The sequence below is a fragment of the Octodon degus genome, unplaced genomic scaffold (genome assembly GCF_000260255.1).
Source record: "Octodon degus isolate 3935 unplaced genomic scaffold, OctDeg1.0 scaffold00078, whole genome shotgun sequence".
NCBI lineage: Eukaryota > Metazoa > Chordata > Mammalia > Rodentia > Octodontidae > Octodon > Octodon degus.
In genome coordinates this window covers 7787046-7795670 of record NW_004524654.1, presented here as the reverse complement: position 1 = coordinate 7795670, position 8625 = coordinate 7787046, and the positions used below count along the sequence as shown (strand labels likewise).

General features: G+C 46.3%; 1 pseudogene; it reads right to left on the bottom strand.

Annotated features, from left to right (window-relative positions):
- Positions 1–2623: 2623 nt before the first annotated feature.
- LOC101573223 lies at positions 2624–7382 on the bottom strand (annotated as a pseudogene).
- Positions 7383–8625: the final 1243 nt, after the last annotated feature.

The window sequence follows — 8625 nt, the reverse complement described above, 5'->3', positions numbered from 1 at the left end:
TGTAATTCTGACAGATACTACCCAACTGCCCTCTGCAGGGATTAAACCCATTTCCATCCCAGGCAGCAGTGGCGAGAGCACCTGTTTTCCCACAGCCTCTCAGCAGTGTTAAACTTATGGTGATTTGCCAATCCCATGGGTAAAAAATAGCCCCACAGCATTTTTCTTGTTATAAGGGGCATTGACCATTTCCCTCTCTGTGTTTTTTGTTTGTTTGGGGTTTTTGTTGTTGTTGTTGTTTGTTTGTTTTGTGGTACGGGGGATTGAACTCAGGACCTTGCGCTTGCCAGGCAAGCACTTATTCTACTGAGCCATCTCCCTAGGTCTTCCCCCTCTGTTTAAGAGTTAGTATTTCTTGCTTCCTACCTTTTTTTTTTTTTTTTTTTTTTTTTTGGCAGAACTGGGGATTGAACTCAGGTCCTTGTGCTTGCCAGGGAAGTGCTTATTCCACTGAGCCATCTCCCCAGCCCCCAAGGGAGATTAGTTTTTGTGCTGATATATAGGTACAGCTACTTTCCCATAATATTATTTTAGGAATTCTGACCCATGAAACATGTTGGATATACTGGAAAAATATTCAAAGAAAGCAGTAAAACATTATTTGAGTGAGCTTGGTGGCACATGCCTATAATCCCAGTAAGGAAGATGCTGAGGCAAGAGGATCTTGAGTTTGAGGCCAAGTCTAGGGTACATATACGTTGGAGAGAGCAAGAGCGAGAGCGAGAGCGAGAGCGAGAGCGAGAGCGAGAGAGAGAGCGAGAGCGAGAGCGAGAGAGAGAGAGAGAGAGAGAGAGAGAGAGAACGAGAAGGAGAAGGAGAAAGAGAAAGAGAAAAAGACAGAGAACAAGGAGATGGCCAGCCAGATACCTCAGCAGACTAAAGCTCCTGCTTAGGCAGAGTGCAGGGGCCAGAGTTTGATCCCCAGTGTGCCCTGCCAGCCTAGTCCCTGGGGTGTACTGAGATGGCAACTGAGACTGGGCATGGTGGTGTGAGTCTGTAATCGCACGCTTGGGAGGCTGAAAACAGGAGAATCACTATGAATTGGATCTGTGTAGTGAGACCCTGTAGACCCTGTACTAAATACATTAAGAAAGAGAAAGATCTAGGTGTGGTGGCACACACCTGGGTAGCACATTCCAGCACACAGGAGGCTGAAGCAGGAGAATTGTTAAGTTTGAGATCAGCCTGGGCTACAAAGTGAGTTCAACTTGAACTGAGACCCTGTCTCTAAAGAGAGAGAGAGAGAGAGAGAGAGAGAGAGAGAGAGAGAGAGAGAGAGACAGACAGAAAGAAAGAAAGAAAGAAAGAAAAAAAGGAGAGAAAAAAATGAACTGGCATCTAATAAATTTAGCCAGGTGTGGGAGTCTTTGCCTTGCATTCTGAGTTTTTTGTTTGTTTTTTTGGTTTGTTTGTTTTTTTTTGTTTTGGTAGCAGGAATGGAATTTAGGATTTCTCTCACTTGCCAGGTAGGCACAGTGCCTCTAAGCTCTATTCTATACCTGGCCCCACTCTGAGAAGTTGAGAGAAGAGCTCCAGTTTGGGTCCAACCTAAGCAATTTAACTCTTACTGATATCCTGTCTCAAAATAAACATTTAAGGGGGCCGGGGAGATGGCTCAGTGGAATAAGCGCTTCCCTGGCAACCACAAGGGCCTGAATTCAATCCCGATTCCGCAATAAATAAATAAACATTTAGGCAGGGGTGGTGGTGTGCGCACTTGGGAGGCTGAAAACAGGAGGATCACAAGTCCGATCTGTGTAGTGAGACCCTGTAGATCCTGTACTCAATACATTTTTAAAAGACAAAAAAATAAAATAAGTAAAGGCTCTGGATATTGCTAAATGTAGAGGTCTTAGGTTTCAATCCCAAGTACCTCAAAAAATATTCTTAATTTCTACATGTAGTTCTCACACACCCATTATGTGTTCCTTCCCACAAGCATACGTAGCAAACCATTTACAAAGATTAAGCCGTGTCTTACTTTTCTTTTAATGCTGAAACAAAATAACCAACACCCAAAGTCAAAGGAGCAAAGGTTTTGTAGCTCATATTTGGTGGAGATTTCAGTCTATAAGCAGCTGGCTCCAAGTCTGGGTGGCATTGCAGAGAAAAAACAGTTGATGACCGGCAGAAGGTAGCAAAGCAATAAAAGATGCCCACAGCTCTTTCTATTCCTTGTGTCGTATCCAGGCTACTTAGGACAGGTAGCACTCACACCCTCAGTGCTAGTGCCCTTGATCCTAGCACTGACCATGAATCAATCCCAGAAGCACAGTGAATGACTGCATCCTGGGAAGCTTCACATCTAGGCAGGGCCAGCATTCACAGAGGAAGCTAAGAGAATGTGCGCTCTTCTGGCCGAGCTGCTCGCACCCCAGACGCACCCTCCCAAGGCCCTGCGGCCCCCCTGTGCGGGGCTGGGGAGCGAGCGCGGCTGGAGGCTGAGTTCGGGCTGAACCAGCCTAGACAGCACAGTTTGGGGAAAATAAACACGTTATGGGAAGCAGACAAGGACGTCTTCACCAGAGCAGGGCAGTTGCAGGACAGGGATGGCCCGCGGGGCTGAGGGGGCGCTAGGACAGAGGAAGCCCCTGGGGTGCCTGGCTGCAGAGTCCTCTTCTCATCATCTGGCATAGAGCTTGGTGTAGTCCTCCACTTTGTTCTGGAAGTCCTCCTTGTCCCGCAAGTGATGTTCTGCAGCTTCGATATTCAGCGGATCATCAAAATTCAAAAGCTCAGTGAATCAAGAGCCCCACCCCCAAAACAACATCCTTCAGCGTTCTCATGGGAGCCCAGCCAGTGCCATCGGTCGAGGGTTCTCTCAGTAAGCTGAGACAGACATCCCCTGTCTCTGTGATGCTGGGGTGCCAGATCCTGGCCAAGCACTTCACTTTGGGAGGTGCCATGGTATGGTGTACACATCAGGAACTTCAGTTTCAAACTTTTCCACCCTGGTAGTAACTCTCATCAGGGGTTACGGTTAGCTGAAAGCAGTGCAGCTTGTTTGGATCAGGAAAATGCACGTTATATGCATAAGGTAAATTAGCTTCAAAGTCTGCAACCTCTCTAATTAGCAACTCATCTCTCACAGACACCATTCTTGTGGAGTTGGTTGAGGCGGCTGGCGTCTGGGACCCTTTGAGATCATCATCCCTCTTCAGTTTACTTGCCAGTGTTAGCACTACTGCCGATTTAGCTGGGCACCCTGAGACAGCAAGGCAGGTCAGCGCCCAATACCGTGCCCTGCTTGTATCTTTTTTTTTGGGGGGTACCTGAGATTGAACTCAGGACCTTGTACTTGCCAGACAAGAGTTTATTCTACTGAGCTATCTCCCTGGCCCATGCTTGTACCTTTTTTTTTTTTTTTTTTTTTTTGGTGGAACCGGGGATCAAACTCAGGCCCTTGCGCTTGCCAGAGAAGCGCTTATTCCACTGAGCCATCTCCCCGGCCCTGCTTGTACCTTTTTGATGTAAGATCTCACTATGCAGCTCAGGCTGACCTTGAATTCGTTTTATAGCCCAGGCTGCTCTTGAAACTCTCAATGACCCTCCTGCCTCAGCCTCCGGGTGCGGGGAATACAGGCATGCACTACTGTGCCTGGCAGGACTTTACTTTCTGAGAAGGCTGCTTTCACCCTAACTGAACAAGTGGATTTTAATGATTTTGGAACTCACTCTCTATGAGTTGAATGAACTTCGTCTACTAAATGTGTGCCTTGTGAGATTTATTCATGTTGCTGGGTGTGGTGGTGCATGCCTGTAATCCCAACACTTGCAAGGCTGAGTCAGGAGGGTCACTGGGAGTTCAAGACCAGCCTGGGCTACAAAGTGAACTCCAGCCCAGCCTGAATTGCATGGTGAGCCCTGTCTCAAAAAAGCAAAATAAAAAGTTCCCTAGGAGTCATTTCCTAGATTGCCCTTATCAGCAAACTATTCCTTTTTATTTTGAGACAGGATCTTACTATACATTTCAGGCTGGACTTGAGCTTACTTGGTAGCCCAGGCTGGTCTCCAAATTAAAACAATCCTCCTGCCTCAGCCTCCTGAGTGCTGGAATTACAGGGGTGTGCCACCAGGCCCAGCAAGCCATTCATATTTCTGTGTTCAGCTTTTGCCATTAAGGGCACCTAACATGCATCTTTGTAACTATTCCTTGACACCCTTGTGCTAAGTAATATTAGAAAGCAAGATAACTTGTTGATATTGAATAGTTTTCTGGCAAAGGGCATTGCTAAATTAACATTCAATCCGTGTCCTTAGCTTCTATACAAAGGTGATTATAAGCAATGTCCTCTCAAAGAAATATTTCCTGGGTTTTTTTTTGTTTCGTTTTTTGTGCAAAGTCAAATCAAAGACATCCTTTTATTCATTCATTTAACAAATATTTATTGGATTTTGATTACATGCTAAGCTATGGATAAAAACATGAATGAAAGAAAAAAAAAAAAGCATGGATAAATCCATTCCCTGTCCTGGAGGAGAACACAAGCTGGTGAGACAAAGGCACATAAATAAATCATAATATAGTGTTAGAGTGTCAGTAATCACTGCATGGAGACCGTGCTATGGGAACAGAAGGCTATGGAGTGATTCTGCCTGGGCTGAAGGAGGACTTCCACAGATGGTCTCGAGAAATAGGGGAACTGAGATGTGAACTCGCTTGAACAACAGGGCAAACAACAAGGTCACTGCAGGACCCAGGCCTGGATAGAGATGGGCAAACATGCCCTGGGGGCAGAGCTCAGTGGTAGAGGGCTTGCCTATCCACCCACAGACCCTGGCTTCAGTCTCTCCATACTACCCACGCCAACAAGAACAAGGCAAATGTGAAGCACCTTGGTACATCTGGAGAAGAGTCATGGAGATAAAAGATAAACACTAAGAAGGACTCAAATGAGACTGGAATGGTAGGTGAAAGTCCAGGAAGACAGCTGCCAGTTCAAAGCCAGCCTGGGCTACTTAGCAAGATTCAGTGTAAAACAAACAAACAAACAAACAAACCCCTAGCCAAATCAAAACAACCACAATTATCTAAACTTTTTTTTTCTTTGTATTTTATTACAGGGCCTCACTACATAGATTGGACTCACAGTGATCCGCCTGGGTTCACCCTCCCAGGAGCTGAGATTACAGGCTCCCACCACCACATCCAGTCTCAATTGCCAGTGTGTGTGTAGTGGGGGCCGGTACACCAGGATCGAACCCTGGCCACTGCATCTGCCAAAGCAGGTTATCAAAAAGTCAAGAAGGATTTTTTTCTGGCTGGCTCAGGCTGCCTTAACAGCAGGCCTGGTGCAGCATATGGAGCTGAGGGTCAAACCGCGGTCCCCTGCGCACGACTATGTTTGCCCAAGCAGGGGCTTTACACAACTGAGCTAACCCGGAAGCTCCCCCTTATCTAAACATTAAAGTGTCTTCTTTTATGGAAAAAAAAAGGTGTGCTTCGGCAACCCTTTTTTTTTGGGGGGGGGGGGAGGGGAACCAGGGATTGAACTCAAGCCCTTGTACTTGACATGGAAGCGCTTATTCCACTGAGCTATCATCTCCCCGGCCCACAGCAACCCATTTGGGACCCCTCCTGTCTTAGGAGCTATTCTTAGTCCCCATTTCTATTCCCCATTCCTTTTCCCAATAAATTTTTCTACTCTTAACCTCTTTTAAAAAAAAAAGTGTGCTTTAGGGCTAGAGATGTAGCTCATTAGTACAGCGCTTGTCTAACATGCTTGAGGGCTTGAGTTCAAATCCCTAGCACACACACACACACACACACACACACACACACAACCCCAAAAAACAAAACTTGAAAAAAAAATGTCCCCTTTTTACCCTGAAAATAACAGGCAGCCAGATTTCAAGGGGAAGAACAAAACTGGATATCTTCAAAGAAAGATTATTGGCTGCAGAAGAGAACTGAGTAGGAGGATGGCAAGAGATCAGAGATGGGAGAATAAATAGAAGGTGAATCCAGTGTTCAGATGCCAGACCTAATGTATTTGCGGAGATGAGGCTGGTGATGAAGGCTGAGAAATGAGAAATACTTGGATGAAAGAACTTGATAACAGGTACAGTAGGCTGAGAAGATAGCTCAGTGGTCTAATTGCCTGCCTGGCAAGCACAAGGACCTGGGTTTGATCCCCGGTACCCCATGCTGTGCCAGCCCCAGAGCGCTGGGTGTGCCGTGCCAGGCCACCAAGACTGAGCGTGGTGGCGCACACCTGTAATCCTAGCGTTGGGGAGGCTGAAAAAGGAGGATCACTATGAGTCGAACTGTGTAGTGAAACCCTATACTAAATAGCTAAATAAATGATTTTTTAAAAATTAAAAACAAAGGCTAGCCAAATAGCTCAGTGGATTAGAGTGCCTGCAAGCAGGCACAGGGGCCAGGAGTTTGATCCCCAGGCCTGCCGTGCTGGCCCCACCCTCGGGGCATGCTGAGACAGCAATTGAGACTGGGTGCGGTGGTGTACACCTGTAATCCCAGCTCTTGGGAGGTTGCAAAAAGGAGAATCACTACCAGTCTAATCTAGTAGTGAGACTCTGAACACCTTGTAGACCCTTCCTTAAAATACAAAATAATAATAATGATATTAAAAACAAACCAGGTGGGGCTGGGGAGATGGCTCAGTAGAATAAGCGCTTCCCTGGCAAGCGCAAGGGCCTGAGTTCAATCCCCGGCTCCGCAAAAGAAAAACAAACCAGGTATGGTAGTAAAGGTATGGGTATGAGGAATCAAAGGTGACCTGTGACAAGCTGGGTGTGGTGGCGCACACCTGTAATCCCAGAACTCAGGAGGCTGAGGCAGGATGATCATTGAGAGTTCAAGATCAGCCTGAACTGCACAGTGAGACCCTATCTCAAAAAGACCAAAAAAGGACTGGGAATGTATTTCAGTGGTATAAGTGCATAGTGCAAGAAACTGCTAGGATATAGGTGGAGGTTGAAGTAAAAGTGATGAAAGTCCAGTGGAATGATGAGGGAGAGATATAGACAGGTAGATAAGATTAATAACTTTAATATGGTACATGTTATCCACAATGTGCAGGTAGATAAGGAGGGAAAACAAATGAACAACAAACCTGAAAACCAAACAACAACTGGCCTATATCATCCCAGCACGCCAGAAGGCGAGTGAGAAGGGCGGAGGAAAGTTTGAGTTCGGTGTGAGCAATTTAGTGAGACCCTGTCTGAAAATGAAGATAATAAAAAGGGCTTGGAGTGTGGTTCAGAGCCAAGGCTCTGTGTTCAGTTCCTGATATTAGGGCAAAAAGCAATCAACAATTCAACAACTTAGCTCTGGGTGAGGACAGGTTCCGTGGGGAGTTAGAACCCTGCCACGGAGGCCAACTTCCCCCATCAGCTGCAGCTCTGCTCTGCACGGCCATGGCCGGGTGGGGGTTGATCTCGGCCTCCTCTCCTGCCTGTGAGATAGAGGTGGTAATAATCCCTCCTTCCTACCCAGCTGGTGAGGCATCTGTGAGAGACTTGTACGAGCTGATACGTATTTGGAGCGCTGAGCCTGGAATGTAGAGTGTGCTCTAGTAGTAGCAGATGGTCCCATTTAGGTAAAAGCAAAGAAGCCAGGAGTGCATATCTACACCCAGGTGAAAGTTCAGAAAGCTATACTACAGTGTTTATGGTAGTTTTCTCTAGGCATGGAACTATAGGAGTTTTCTGGTAGGGGCAATGTGATATACTTCTGTCCCTAACACAATCACCAAAGCTCTACAGACTCTTAAAAATACTGTATTCATGTTCTATAAAGTATTTCACAGAGCAGCTAGGCTTTGGAAGGAGACCCTGTCTTCTTGTCTCCTCTGAGCTCAGTCTTTCTTTTGGAAGCATATTTCTAGGCACTAGTAGCAGGAGGAGTTTGACCAGGCCTTGTTCTTAATACTGTGATACCTCCGTTGTCAAATGGCTCCAATCTTGAACTTTCTACCACTCAACCAGCTAAGTTTGAAAAAAAAAAAAAAAACCACATCTGCTTGGTGTTCCTAACTTCGCTTAGTCCAACCAAAAGCCTGACTTTAAAAACCTGTCAAGGCAGAGAGTGATTCACACCTGGGTCTCACCTGAGGCACAAAGGCCACACTTCCCTCTGAGCACTGCTGACCCACAGAACGTACATTGCTTGTGTGAGGGCCTTGGTCACTGGGCATAAAGATAACACAACCATGGCTCCAAAGAAAGTTAGTGATCCAGCAGAAAAGCTAAGAGAAAATGCTAAGAATCATGATACAGTTAAAGAAAGAAATCAGTGTAAAATTTGTTGAAGTCCTAAAAAAAAAAAAATAGGTTACTTCTTGAACTTTTTGGCATTTGAACATAAATTTGAAATGAACTGAGAGGGGCTGGTGAGATAGTTCAGTGTCTAAAGCACCTGCTTAGACAAGTACTCAGGGACTGTGGTTAGATCCCCAGCACCACATACTATGCCAGTCCTGCTCCCAGGGGGAGCTGAGCAGGTCACACACAGAAAAAAGAAATGAATCAAGGTCCAGCCAAATAGTTCAGCGGATTAAAGTGCTTGCAAGCAGGTGTAGAGGCCGGGGGTTCAATCCCTGGGCTTGCCGTGCCCGCCATGCCTCCAGGCTGCCCTGAGATAGCGATTGAGACCGGGCATGG